This window comes from Argentina anserina, chromosome 5 (genome assembly GCF_933775445.1).
Source record: "Argentina anserina chromosome 5, drPotAnse1.1, whole genome shotgun sequence".
Classification (NCBI taxonomy): domain Eukaryota; kingdom Viridiplantae; phylum Streptophyta; class Magnoliopsida; order Rosales; family Rosaceae; genus Argentina; species Argentina anserina.
Window position 1 is genome coordinate 18,861,317 of NC_065876.1, and position 16,530 is coordinate 18,877,846.

At 36.6% G+C, this 16,530-nt stretch overlaps 1 pseudogene; it reads right to left on the reverse strand.

The window, feature by feature from the left end:
- LOC126795673 (uncharacterized) overlaps window positions 1–14,512 on the reverse strand; it is a 68,177-nt pseudogene extending 53,665 nt beyond the window's left edge.
- Between the last annotated feature and the right edge of the window lie 2,018 nt (window positions 14,513–16,530).

Here is a 16,530-nt window from a genome sequence, read left to right on the forward strand (position 1 = left end):
AGTCCGGAGAATCAAAAGGGCCTCAACACTTATCATGTTATTGGGGGATTTGATTTGGATTCTAAAACTACAACGTAAATTAAATCCTAAATTACTTATATACAATTGATCAACCATTCATCACATAACCAAAACACGAATTCAACTCAAGAAACATGTACGACACGCATAGAACAACATATAGGCAACAACTTATTTTGATTATATCTAAGTCCATTTCAATTCCAATTCTAATTAGAGTCCGAAGCGGTTCATCTAATCGTTAAGACTTCTTAATTATTTAGAATCAACGAAGCGTTCAATCCTAAACATATGCTAAAAAGAGTTCAACATAACGAAGCGTTCTAGTTAAACAACAAAATAGCACATAAGCACATTAAGTCGAATTGGAAACATGTTACACAAGCATGGCGTCACTCATCTTGATTAACATGCAAATTCCTAGAACTATCACAACCCTAAACAAGTATCAATAATTGAAACACGAAGCGCATATTCAATCAAAGAATACTTTGGTGAATGAAATCGCAACCTTAGGAGAACCATGGCCTTGGCTTCCTCAAGCATTGATTTAGATGCACAAGTTCAAGGAATAAATCAAAATAAAACCTAAAACCAATTCGAAAACCTACTGCCCCTATTTATCTAGCACGGCATACATACATATTTCAATGAATTCATACAATCAAAACATAAAACCAAAGAAGTCTGAATTTATGCTCTTCAAATATAAAACCGAAAATCACATCCAAGAATTCATACAATGAAATCGAAAATTGCAGAAAACCAAAAGAAAAATTACAAGCCATGGATGAATCACACTTTAGAAACCTTCTAGGATGAAGCAAGGATGATTCAGATTTGGATGAGGAGGAAGATGAGCACGGTTTTGTGGTGATGGATGAAGATTTTGTGGATTGAATTTTCTGGATGTATTTGGGCAGCAATTCGGCTGTGTTTGTGAGAGAATGGAGATGCATTTTCTGAAGGGAGGCCGAGCTATATATAGAGGAACCAAGGGAGGAGGCTGCTAGGGTTTAGGATGGGCTGATCCATGTATGCACGTCTAGGATCTTTTCTCTTCTTTTGGATCGAATAGCTGTCCTTCTTTTCCTTGTAGAACAAGCTCTTATCTCCTTGATTCTCTCATGGGCTGCACGGCATGGGCTCTCAACCCTAGCTGAATGGAAGGCACGGCTGTCTTTGATTGAATGGAAGGATAGCACGGCTGAAACTCTTTCTTTTTCTCTAGATATTATCTCCAAAATTCTGAATTTAATCTCCCTTAAAAACCTGAATGGTAGCTCGGCATAGGACTCTTTTTTCTTCTATAATTCGTGCATTATCTCATCCATTCTACTCTTGCACGGCATGGATTCCTTTTTCCTTCAAATTATCTCTTAAATCTGAAAATAAGAAAAGAAAATCAATAGTAAGAGATAATGTATTTCGAAAATCATGTCCTAATCTAGACATTTGTTGTCTTAAAAAGACATATGTAATCGATGAGCTCAACTAGATTAGGAAAGTTTCTAATTTGCAAAAAGGAAACTTACTAGAATAAGTAAGTTACTAGAATAAGGAAGTTCATTTAGGAAAGTTTCGTAATAAGAGTTTGAGTTCAAGTAGGACTTTCTAAAATGGTACGTTTCCTAGTTCTTGTTCTTGGATGATTTATGTTTAGGTTTTGTTAAAGTTATTTTTATTCTTGTCTATGAGATATTTGTAATTTTCAAATGACATGATGAATTAAAGTTTTCGATTTTTATTCAATGATTTTAGGTTTTATGCCATGAGTTTCAATTTATGTTCTTAATTAATTTTCGGTGTGCTCTTATATTGCATGTGTGATTAAGACAAGTAGTTGATGTCGCATATGTTAATCATTCAAAGTTAAAAACAATTTTGATACAAGTAGTTGATTAATTGTTTGTCCCCTTTGTTCCTCCACCGATTATGATCTTAAGTTCGACATTGGATAGGTGCTTTAAACATGTTGATTTCTCTTTGTGATACGTAATTGCATGATGAATTGGTATGTTAGATTTCGTAGCAAGACAAGCAGTTGAGCTCAATAATATCCATGTATTAGGAACCAAGTAGGAACTTGATGCATGATCGAATTTAAGATAAACTATAATACTTACGGCATGAACATAATTGAGAGTAGATTTTGTTACCTTTGTTCTTATGTTATTTGTTTAGTAATTTCTTATGTGTTGGTTGGTTGATCACATGTATATGTTAGTTTAGGTTTATTTTATGTTTGATACGAAATATATCTCAAATCTTTTAAACTCTTATTAATTCGTTGTTAAATGTTTGTGATTCTTTACCCTGCTTAGATCCCCGGTTTGTGAACGATACCCGGTTTCTTTATACTACTAACGATGCTTACAGGGTTAATATTGATCTCGAGTAATCGAACCGATCAACGGCCACACTGGAAACACTCTAAAATTCAATAGAAACATGCATCAGAAAGATACTCAAACGAGAATTGAAAAGATACACAAATTGGAATAGTAAAGATACGCAAATGATAGAAAGATACTCAGTTTAAAAGAAACACACGCCCACACTGGAAACCGTCTCAAATTCAATAGACTCGCATCAGAGAGCAGTTTAGAAAGATACCCAAACAAGAATTGAAAAGATACACAAATTGGAATAGTAAAGATACGCAAACGATAGAAAGATACTCAGTTTGAAATAAACACACGGCCACACTAGAAACACTCTCAAATTCAATAGAAACTCGCATCAGAAAGCCGTTCAGAAAGATACTCAAATGAGAATTGAAAAGATACACAAATTGGAATAGTAAACATACGCAAACGATAAAAAGATACTCAGTTTGAAAGAAACACACGGCCACACTGGAAACCCTCTTAAATTCAATAGAAACTTGCATCAGAAAGATACTCTAACGAGAATTGAAAAGATACACAAATTGGAATAGTAAAGATACGCAAACGATAGAAAGATACTCAGTTTGAAACAAACAAACGCGAACACTGGAAACCCTCTCAAATTCAATAGAAACTCGCATCAGAAAGTTACTCAAACGAGAATTAAAAAGATACAAAAATTGGAATAGTAAAGATACGCAAACGATAGAAAGATACTCAGTTTCAAAGAAACACACGACCACACTAGAAACACTCTCAAATTCAAAAGAAACTCGCATCAGAAAGATACCCAAACGAGAATTGAAAAGATACACAAATTGGAATAGTAAAGATACGCAAACGATAGAAAGATACTAAGTTTGGACAGAAACACACGCCCACACTGAAAACCCTCTCAAATTCAATAGACTCGCATCAGAGAGCTGTTTAGAAAGATACCCAAACGAGAGTTGAAAAGATACACAAATTGGAATAGTAAAGATACGCAAACGATAGAAAGATACTCAGTTTGAAACAAACAAACGCCCACACTGGAAACCCTCTCAAATTGAATAGAAACTCGCATCAGAAAGATACTTAAACGAGAATTAAAAAGATACACAAATTGGAATAGTAAAGATACGCAAACGATAGAAAGATACTCAGTTTGAAAGAAACACACGGCCACACTGGAAACCCTATTAATTCAATAGAAACTCGCATCAGAAAGATACTCAAACGAGAATTGAAAAAATACACAAATTGGAATAGTAAAGATACGCAAACGATAGAAAGATACTCAGTTTGAAAGAAACACACGACCACACTAGAAACCCTCTTAAATTCAATAGAAACTCGCATCAGAAAGATACTCAAACGAGAATTGAAAAGATACACATATTGGAATAGTAAAGATACGCAAACGATAGAAAGATACTCAGTTTAGACAGAAACACACGCCCACACTGAAAACCCTCTCAAATTGAATAGAAACTCGCATCAGAAAGATACTTAAACGAGAATTAAAAAGATACACAAAATGGAATAGTAAAGATACGCAAACGATAGAAAGATACTCAGTTTGAAACAAACAAACGCCCACACTGGAAACCCTCTCAAATTCAATAGAAACTCGCATCAAAAAGTTACTCAAACGATAATTGAAAAGATACACAAATTGGAATAGTAAAGATACGAAACGATAGAAAGATACTCAGTTTGAAAGAAACACAGGGCCACACTGCAAACACTCTCAAATTCAATAGAAAGTCACATCAGAAAGCCGTTCAGAAAGATACTCAAACGAGAATTGAAAAGATACACAAATTGGAATAGTAAAGATACGCAAACGATAGAAAGATACTCAGTTTGAAAGAAACACACGGCCACACTGGAAACCCTCTTAAATTCAATAGAAACTCGCATCAGAAAGATACTCAAACGAGGATTGAAAAGATACACAAATTGGAATAGTAAAGATACGCAAACGATAGAAAGATACTCAGTTTAGACAGAAACACACGCCCACACTGAAAACCCTCTCAAATTGAATAGAAACTCGCATCAGAAAGATACTTAAACGAGAATTAAAAAGATACACAAAATGGAATAGTAAAGATACGCAAACGACAGACTGATACTCAGTTTGAAACAAACAAACGCCCACACTGGAAACCCTCTCAAATTCAATAGAAACTCGCATCAGAAAGTTACTCAAACGATAATTGAAAAGATACACAAATTGGAATAGTAAAGATACGAAACGATAGAAAGATACTCAGTTTGAAAGAAACACAGGGCCACACTGCAAACACTCTCAAATTCAATAGAAAGTCACATCAGAAAGCCGTTCAGAAAGATACTCAAACGAGAATTGAAAAGATACACAAATTGGAATAGTAAAGATACGCAAACGATAGAAAGATACTCAGTTTGAAAGAAACACACGGCCACACTGGAAACCCTCTTAAATTCAATAGAAACTCGCATCAGAAAGATACTCAAACGAGGATTGAAAAGATACACAAATTGGAATATTAAAGATACGCAAACGATATAAAGATACTCAGTTTGGACAGAAACACACGCGCACACTGAAAACCCTCTCAAATTGAATAGAAACTCGCATCAGAAAGATACTTAAACGAGAATTAAAAAGATACACAAATTGGGATAGTAAAGATACGCAAACGATAGAAAGATACTCAGTTTGAAAGAAACACACGGACACACTGGAAACACACTCAAATTCTATAGAAACTCGCATCAGAAAGTCGTTCAGAAAGATACTCAAACGAGAGTTGAAAAGACACACAAATTAGAATAGTAAAGAGACGCAAACGATAGAAAGATACTCAGTTTGAAAGAAACACACGGCCACACTGGAAACCCTCTTAAATTCAATAGAAACTCGCATCAGAAAGCCGTTCAGAAAGATACTCAAACGAGAACTGAAAATATACACAAATTGGAATAGTAAATATACGCAACGTATAGAAAGATACTCAGTTTGAAAGAAACACACGCCCACACTGGAAACCCTCTTAAATTCAATAGAAACACGCATCAGAAAAATACTCAAACGAGAATTGAAAAAATACACAAATTGGAATAGTAAAGATATGCAAACGATAGAAAGATACTCAGTTTGGACAGAAACACACGCCCACACTGAAAACCCTCTCAAATTCAATAGACTCGCATCAGAGAGCTGTTTAGAAAGATACCCAAACGAGAATTGAAAAGATACAATAATTGGAATAGTAAAGATACGCAAACGATAGAAAGATACTCAGTTTGAAAGAAACACACGGCAACACTGGAAACCCTCTTAAATTCATTAGAAACTCGCATCAGAAAGATACTCAAACGAGAATTGAAAAGATACACAAATTGGAATAGTAAAGATACTCAAACGATAGAAAGATACTCAGTTTGAAAGAAACACAGGGCCACACTGGAAACACTCTCAAATTCAATAGAAACTCGCATCAGAAAGATACCCAAACGAGAATTGAAAAGATACACAAATTGGAATAGTAAAGATACGCAAACGATAGAAAGATACTCAGTTTGAAAGAAACACACGGCCACACTAGGAACCCTCTTAAATTCAATAGAAACTCGCATCAGAAAGATACTCAAACGAGAATTGAATAGATACACAAATTGGAATAGTAAAGATACGCAAACGACACGCCCACAATGAAAACCCTCTCAAATTGAATAGAAACTCGCATCAGAAAGATACTTAAACGAGAATTAAAAAGATACACAAATTGGAATAGTATAGATACGCAAACGATAAAAAGATACTCAGTTTGAAAGATACACACGGCTACACTGGAAACCGTCTCAAATTCAATAGAAACTCGCATCAGAAAGATACTTAAACGAGAATTGAAAAGATACACAAATTGGAATAGTAAAGATACGCAAACGATAGAAAGATACTCAGTTTGAAAGAAACACACGGCCACACTGGAAACCCTCTCAAATTCAATAGAAACTCTCATCAGAAAGCCGTTCAGAAAGATACTCAAACGAGAACTGAAAATATACACAAATTGGAATAGTAAATATACGCAACGTATAGAAAGATACTCAGTTTGAAAGAAACACACGCCCACACTTGCAAAACTCTCAAATTTAATAGAATCTCGCATCAGAGAGCCGTTCAGAAAAATACCCAAACGAGAATTGAAAAGATACAGAAATTGGAATAGTAAAGATACGCAAAAGATAGAAAGATACTCAGTTTGAAAGAAACACACGACAAAACTGGAAACCCTATTAAATTCAATAGAAACTCGCATCAGAAAGATATTCAAACGAGAATTGAAAAGATACACAAATTGGAATAGTAAAGATACGTAAACGATAGAAAGATACTCAGTTTGAAAGAAACACAGGGCCACACTGGAAACACTCTCAAATTCAATAGAAACTCGCATCAGAAAGATACCTAAACGAGAATTGAAAAGATACACAAATTGGAATAGTAAAGATACGCAAACGATAGAAAGATACTCAGTTTGAAAGAAACACACGGCCACACTAGAAACCCTCTTAAATTCAATAGAAACTCGCATCAGAAAGATACTCAAACGAGAATTGAATAGATACACAAATTGGAATAGTAAAGATACGCAAACGATAGAAAGATACTCAGTTTGGACAGAAACACACGCCCACAATGAAAACCCTCTCAAATTGAATAGAAACTCGCATAAGAAAGATACTTAAACGAGAATTAAAAAGATACACAAATTGGAATAGTATAGATACACAAACGATAGAAAGATACTCAGTTTGAAAGAAACACACGGCCACACTGGAAACCCTCTCAAATTCAATAGAAACTCGCATCAGAAAGATACTCAAACGAGAATTGAAAAGATACACAAATTGGAATAGTAAAGATACGCAAACGATAGAAAGATACTCAGTTTGGACAGAAACACACGCCCACACTGAAAACCCTCTCAAATTGAATAGAAACTCGCATCAGAAAGATACTTAAACGAGAATTAAAATGATTCACAAATTGGAATAGTAAAGATACGCAAACGATAGAAAGATACTCAGTTTGAAAGAAACACACGTCCACACTGGAAACACACTCAAATTCAATAGAAACTCGCATCAGAAAGCCGTTCAGAAAGATACTCAAACGAGAGTTGAAAAGACACACAAATTGGAATAGTAAAGATACGCAAACGATAGAAAGATACTCAGTTTGAAAGAAACACACGGCCACACTGGAAACCCTCTTAAATTCAATAGAAACTCGCATTAGAAAGCCGTTCAGAAAGATACTCAAACGAGAACTGAAAATATACACAAATTGGAATAGTAAATATACGCAAAGTATAGAAAGATACTCAGTTTGAAAGAAACACATGCCCACACTGGAAACCCCTTTAAATTCAATAGAAAATCGCATCAGAAAGATACTCAAACGAGAATTGAAAAAATACACAAATTGGAATAGTAAAGATATGCAAACGATAGAAAGATACTCAGTTTGGACAGAAACACACGCCCACACTGAAAACCCTCTCAAATTCAATAAAAACTCGCATCAGAGAGCCGTTCAGAAAGATACCCAAACGAGAATTGAAAAGACACACAAATTGGAATAGTAAAGATACGCAAACGATAGAAAGATACTCAGTTTGAAAGAAACACACGGCCACACTGGAAACCCTCTTAAATTCAATAGAAACTCGCATTAGAAAGCCGTTCAGAAAGATACTCAAACGAGAACTGAAAATATACACAAATTGGAATAGTAAATATACGCAACGTATAGAAAGATACTCAGTTTGAAAGAAACACATGCCCACACTGGAAACCCCCTTAAATTCAATAGAAAATCGCATCAGAAAGATACTCAAACGAGAATTGAAAAAATACACAAATTGGAATAGTAAAGATATGCAAACGATAGAAAGATACTCAGTTTGGACAGAAACACACGCCCACACTGAAAACCCTCTCAAATTCAATAAAAACTCGCATCAGAGAGCCGTTCAGAAAGATACCCAAACGAGAATTGAAAAGATACACAAATTGGAATAGTAAAGATACGTAAACGATACAAAGATACTCAGTTTGAAAGAAACACACGGCCACACTGGAAACCCTCTTAAATTCAATAGAAACTCGCATCAGAAAGATACTCAAACGAGAATTGAAAAGATACACAAATTGGAATAGTAAAGATACGCAAACGATAGAAAGATACTCAGTTTGAAAGAAACATAGGGCCACACTGGAAACACTCTCAAATTTAATAGAAACTCGCATCAGAAAGATACCCAAACGAGAATTGAAAAGATACACAAATTGGAATAGTAAAGATACGCAAACGATAGAAAGATACTCAGTTTGAAAGAAACACACGGCCACACTGGAAACCCTCTTAAATTCAATAGAAACTCGCATCAGAAAGCCGTTCAGAAAGATACTCAAACGAGAACTGAAAATATACACAAATTGGAATAGTAAAGATACGCAAATGATAGAAAGATACTCAGTTTGGACAGAAACACACGCCCACATTGAAAACCCTCTCAAATTGAATAGAAACTCGTATCAGAAAGATACTTAAACGAGAATTAAAAAGATGCACAAATTGGAATAGTAAAGATACGCTGACGATAGAAAGATACTCAGTTTGAAAGAAACACACGGCCACACTGGAAACTAATCGGTTCGATTACTCGAGATCAATATTAACCCTGTAAGCATCGTTAGTAGTATAAAGCAAGAGGGTATCGTTCACAAACCGGGGATCCAACCAGGGTAAAGAATCACAAACATTTAACCACGAATTCATAAGAGTTTAAGAGATTTGATATAGGATCGAAACAAGAACATAAAAGTAAATCCTAAACTAATATATACATGTGATCAACCAACCAACACATAAACATCACCAAACAAATCGTCACAAGTAGCTTCAAAATCATAATCTCATCCTATGCAAACACCGAGCCTTAGCGGACAAGTATTGAGTGAACAAACAACAACCTAATGCCGAACTAGGTTACTTAGCGCATCCCTAACTCGAAACATGGCCTTGTAATCCTATCTTAGCGCTTAGAAATTACAAGGTAACATGTCTTTCTCAATCTTACCACTTCATTGATTCATCTCTTATCTAATTACTTAGCGCATCTTAGATAATAAACGGATCATGGTTAATTCCTAGTGATTACTAACAAGTCAAGCATGTCACTTACTTTAACAAGTTATCAAAAACACTTAAGAATCCTATATGCAAAACTAACTTAGCGCCTTGAATGACATATAGTTAACGCCCAAGAAAGAGAATCATTAAATCATTGAATTATAAACTCACGATATCTACATAGAAATCATAGACAACAAAATCAGAACTACTTTATAACATCTTGAAAAATCGTAAACTACATGAGAGTATTCCACAAATTCGGAACTAGCCAAAAACATAAACACAACATCACACAAAGAATCAAAACCGAAAACATAAGTGAAGAAGTAACGAGTTACACTTTGTAAATCTCCTTAGCGGTATCAAAACAAGGCAGCACGGCTTCAACTTGAATGGCAATCCGAGGCGTAGCGCTTTGGATCGAATGGAATGAAGGGAAGATGGTGTTTTCGCCTTGAATGGATTTGAGGATGATGAGTAGTGTTTAAGGCAGAGCTTTGGCTAGTCTTGTGAGCAAGGTTGATGATCATTTTATGTGGAAATGAGGTGCTATATATAGAGGAAGAAACCCAAGGGAGGATGGCCACAAAGTCCACAAAGTTGAAATCAAATTGGTTGAGGTTTCCTAGATTCGGCAGATTTGACCTTTTTCCCTTGTTGTGGCCATAACTTTCTCTAGAAAATAGATATTGAGATGATTCCAACTGGCAATTTCAACTAGACTTCCGTGGATTTTCATCCATATATCATGCACTTTCTCAATCATTCTGAGCTGTCCAGTAGAACTCGTCAAAGTTGGATGATCTGCAGTGCCAGAATTATGATATCTATAAGGATTGCATATCTTTTGCATTAATTGCATATCTTCTTCATCCTTTAATGCTGATTTCTTTTGCACAAATTTCTTCCTTTGAATTAGGAGGTAGCAAAAGTCTTAATTGTTGCAGCCATGTTTGATATTTCTTACCTCTCCTCATTAAATTTGCTGCATGCCTTCTTTGACTTTCTTGCCTCTTCTCATTTAATTTGCTGCATGCCTTCTTTGACATTCTTTGGTGCAGGGATTGATGGAGATTCTGATCATATTTGTGCTCTATATGCAGGAGAAACAAGGTCCCATGTTTTCCTCATAGCCCTTGGATCAAAAGCAAATCAATGGCTGAGATAATTCCGTCGAGTTCACTGGACCTCCGATCAATGATTCGGTCATATCTCCCTGTAGGAATAAGATATTGATTTGATTTCAAATCCTACAGAAACTAGACTCAAAATCCTTTTTATCCATATAAGGTACGTCTTCTAACTCGATCGGAGCTATCTAGGGGAGCCCATCGAAGTTGGACTACAAATCATGACAGCATTTTCATTCTTGCATGGATTGGGCTTTTAAGTGTATCTTCTTCTCTTTCTTTGTGGAACTAGGATTGCTTTCCTTCTCCAACATGGATTTGTATTTCCTAATAAGAATAAGTATGTTAGAAACAAAGAAATACGAAAGGATGAATCCTACTCGAACAAGGAATCATATCTCAACAAGGATTATTAACACTTAGCATGATTTCATCATCAATTCATTCATAATTGATATAAGCTCTACCTAGACACTTATTCATACAAAAGAAACTTAAACATACTAAATAAGAGGTAACAAAGAGTAAGAATAGGGCATAAACGCATTAAGAACGTCACACTTTGTGCTCCTATCAACAACCCCACACTTAAGCTTTGCTAGTCCCTAGCAAACACTAGAAAAGGGAAACAAAAACTTAAAAAAAAATCAATACAACTAAACTAATGACTCAACTATAATGCCTTCAACATTTTGTCTTAGAGATCTTCAAACTCATAGCATCAAGAATAACACTTAATCGAAATAGATAGAATGAATTCAGTGGTTAATAAACATGAGAACTCGCATAACAAGTAAGACATGGCAGAAACATAAGTGATATTAAGCTCAACATGTTCAAAACAAGTTCAAATTCAACTCACAAGGGATATGCACTCCGAATCTTTTCTCTCAAGAACATGGCATATGCTTAAAATCTTTTCACACATAAGAGTTATGAACACATAGTGAATTCGAAATCCTCATGAGGGATACCAATCATATACACAAATGAACCCAAACCATATGCTTACTCATGAAACAAACTCCACAAATCAAGAGCTACTCATTTTAAGAATCATGCGGATCTTTATAAAAGGTAGGCTTAGGCTCGGTAAGGATATTATTTTCTTAGGTAAAAGGAATCACAAAGGTCATCCTCAAGACTTAGCAGAGCATTACTCATCCACCTTATGTCGCCATACTTCATAAAATAAGGGCTAATTTTCATCATGTTGAACCCATTCTTCATTCTAAACGTTGTGAAAATGGACAAAGGCTAAAGTATAACATCATTGAGCCTTCAACAAATAATACATCACAACTCCAGATTCACATAAACAACATGTATGCCGAGATCATCATTCAATCTTTTCTTCTTTTTTTTCAAGGCGTGCATATATACTTTTTCTTCTTCTTTTTCACACGGCATCATACAAATTCTTTTTCACACTCTTGTCACGGCATTCTTATATACAATAGCATAACCCCACACTTGAGTCGAATCATCACTCCATATTAACATCCAACAATCGGCTCGGCCAAGCCTCGAGAACAAGGTAGAGATATAACTATACTAAGCAAAGATATTAATATGTTGGTGATGAAAGAAAAGGTTTAACGTAGGCTCAAATGGGTTAATACTAAGGTGTCCCAAGTAGGGCACAAATAAGGCATACGGCTTTTTAGTTTAAGTGGTGGAATCCTAAAAAGATCCAACAATCCTTTTCAAAATCAGAGTATATTATGATAAAAGTTTTGAAAGTTTCACAAAGTAAGTTCTAGCATTCTCTAGTTCATTGCAATTCTATGGCATATGAATTGATCAAAATAGATGTAATGAGGTTATATAGCCAAGAAACGATAGATTAAACTCTCCAAAGAAAGGCACATATATGGCTCGAAACTCACAAAGGTTAGATGAATTCAAACAAGTTAGGAACATGCTCATTCTGTACTTAAGTTTCAAAATCCTCATCTGTTACATGTTCGTACAATCTCTATACATCGATTAACCATCAAATAGAAAATAAGTTCAATTCAATATTGTGATCATCTATCAACCATAAATTCAAAGATCAACTCATCATAGAAAGTTAAAGGCATACCTAAGACTCAAGACAAAATCAAAACAACAAAATAAAAATCAAAGCAACAAATACACCGAATGATGTATACCCCACCCCACACTTAAAACTTACATTGCCCTCAATGTACAATATGATAAGCAATGAAAATTAAAAAGAGATAAGGGATAAGAAAATGCAAACACTCATTGATGGCTCCTTCATTGGCTTAAATATATAGTCCAAAGCCTAGACTATCTCCAGAATTTCACTTGCTTGCCGTAGGTTCAAGGAGAGAAGTCTCCTCCACGTTATGCTCCATAAAGTTCTCATAGTATGGCTTCAAGCGATGTCCATTGACATGAAATTCCTTTCCATTTATTGCACTCGTAATCCTAATAGCACCAGAAGGAAAAATGTGAGTAATAAAAAATGGGCCAAGCCACCTTGAACGAAGCTTGCCTGGAAACAACTTAAGTCGAGAATGAAACAAAAGAACTTTCTGCCCAACGACAAAGTGTTTCTTCATAATCTTACGGTCATGGAACGATTTGGTCTTCTCCTTGTAAATCATAGCCGAATCATAGGCCTCATTTCGAATCTCTTCAAGCTCATGCAATTGCAATTTCCTATGCAATCCGGCCTCGTCAATGTCCATGTTAAGATTTTTCACAGCCCACCATGCACGATGCTCAAGCTCCACGGGTAGATGGCATGCCTTGCCATAAACTAATCGAAATGGTGACATTCCAAGAGGAGTCTTGTATGCGGTTCTATAAGCCCAAAGAGCATCATCCAATCTTTGAGACCAATCTTTGCGTGATGGTCCAACTGATTTCTCTAAAATTATCTTGATCTCTCGATTAGAAAGCTCAACTTGTCCACTTGTTTGGGGGTGATAAGGCGTAGCAACCTTATGCTTGATACCATACTTCCTCAACAACGCCTCAATGGTCCGGTTGCAAAAATGAGATCTTCCATCACTAATGATTGCTCTTGGCATACCAAACCTAGAGAAAATGTTAGAACGAAGGAAATCTGCAACAACTCGAGAATCATTAGTCCGGGTGGCTTTTGCTTCCACCCATTTCGAAACATAATCAACACAAACGAGTATGTACAAGAAACCATTTGAGCTAGGAAAAGGTCCCATGAAATCGATACCCCAACAATCAAATAGTTCAACAGTCAAGATAGGATGCATCGGCATTTGATCTCTAGAACCTATGTTTCCCATGCGTTGGCATCTATCACAAGTCATGCAAAACTGGTATGCATCTTTAAAGATCGTAGGCCAAAAGAAACCACATTCCATCACCTTAAGAGCAGTCCTACGTGAACCAAAATGTCCTCCACCAGACTCAGAATGGCAAAAAGTAAGTATAGAATGATGTTCAGATTCAGGGACACACCTCCGAATGATTTGATCAACACAAAGTTTCCACAAGTATGGTTCATCCCAAACATAATACTTAGCTAATGCCTTGAGTCTATTCTTTTGAGCATGCGATAAAGTATCCGGATATTGCTTAGAAACTAAATAATTCACAATATCAGCATACCATGGCTCACTTACCTCAACTCGAAAGAGTTTCTCATCCGGGAAACTCTCTTGGATAGCCAAGGGCTCGGCATCTCTCACCAAACGACTCAAATGATCCGCCACAACATTGTCACTGCCCTTCTTGTCCTTGATCTCGAGATCGAACTCTTGGAGTAAGACAATCCATCGAATCAATCTTGGTTTGGCATCGTTCTTCGTCATTAAGTACTTCAAAGCTGGATGGTCAGTGTAAACAATAACTTTGGATTGAAATAAGTAAGAACAAAACTTATCGAGAGCAAAGATCACAGCAAGAAGTTCTTTTTCAGTTGTGGTGTAGTTTTGTTGAGCATCATTGAGCGTTCGTGAGGCATAATAGATGGCATAGGGCTGCTTATCCTTCCTCTGCCCTAGCACGGCTCCAACTGCATAGTCGGAGGCATCACACATCAACTCAAATGGAAAGGACCAATCCGGCGGTGCCATGATTGGTGCCGAAGTTAAGAGCTTCTTCAAAGTCTCGAATGCAAGCTTGCAATCATCATCAAAGTGAAAGGGAACGTCTTTTTGAAGCAATGAACTCATTGGTCTCGCAATCTTGGAAAAGTCCTTGATAAACCTACGATAGAAACCTGCATGTCCAAGAAACGATCGAACATCCCTCACACTTGTGGGGAGGGGTAAGTGACGCACAAGATCTATTTTAGACTTATCAACCTCAATTCCTCTAGATGAAACAATATGGCCTAAGACAATGCCTTGAGTAACCATGAAATGACATTTTTCCCAATTCAAAACCAAGTTAGTTTCTTCACAACGTTTAAGCACAAGTTCCACATTCTCTAAACATGCATCGAAATTCTCACCATAAACAGAGAAATCATCCATGAAAACTTCAATTTTAGAACCAATATACTCAGAGAAAATGTGATACATACAACGTTGAAACGTACCTGGAGCGTTGCATAAACCAAAAGGCATGCGACGATACGCAAACGTACCAAAAGGGCATGTGAATGTCGTCTTTTCTTGATCTTCCTCCGCAACACTAATCTGATTGTATCCACTATATCCATCAAGGAAACAATAGAAAGAATGACCCACCAATCTCTCAAGCATTTGATCAATGAATGGCAATGGCATGTGGTCCTTCCTTGTTGTGGCGTTGAGCTTTCTATAGTCGATACACACACGGTGACCAGTCACCGTCCTTTGAGGCACTAACTCATTATCTTTGTTCTTTACCACCGTGATTCCTGACTTCTTTGGTACAACTTGAATGGGAGATATCCACCTACTATCCGAGATGGGGTAGATCACGCCACAATCGTGCAACTTAGTGATTTCATCCTTTATAACTTGCATCATTGGTGGATGAAGGCGTCTTTGACATTCCTTGGTTGGTTTGGCACCATCTTCAAGCAAAATTCGGTGCACACACATGGTAGGGCTGATTCCTTTGATGTCGGCTAGGATCCATCCTATTGCCGTCTTGTGTTTCTTTAACACTTCAATCAATCTCTCCTCTTGTTCCTCGTGGAGTGCAGATGAAATGATCACGGGCAATGTATCCTCATCTCCCAAAAATGCATACTTCAAGTGGTCCGGAAGAACCTTAAGATCAAGCTTTGGGGCTTGCACCACAGAAGGAAGATTCTTATTAGTGGTTAAGAGAATTGGACTAGGAGAGACATAACTTACCTCACGTGGCGAAAACTCAAAAGAGGCCACATTCTCTAGTGCAAATGATGGCACGGCATCATTGGCTTCCAACTCAGAAACGTTGGAGCCATCACTTGCAAATCCGGCCCCTTGGGCAATGGTGAGTGCCAACTCGTCATGTGCCAAGGTATCTAGATAGTTATCTGTAAGGGAATCAAGAATGTCAACTGAAAAACAATCACTTAATTCCGAAAGGGGATACCTCATAGCTTCAAAGATGTTGAAGCTAATCACTTTACCGTCGAACTCAAAGGTGAGTGATCCACTAAACACATCAATCTTCGTTCTTGCAGTCCTCATAAAGGGACGCCCCAACAGAATAGGGACCTCCTTGTCATCTGCTTCAGTTGGCTCCATGTCAAGGACATAGAAGTCCGCAGGGAATATCAAGCTCGAAACCTGCACAAGAACATCTTCAACATAGCCCAAAGGGACTTTGTTGGAACAATCTGCCAATCGAATCACAACATTATCTCGTTTCAAATCACCTAGACCTAGAT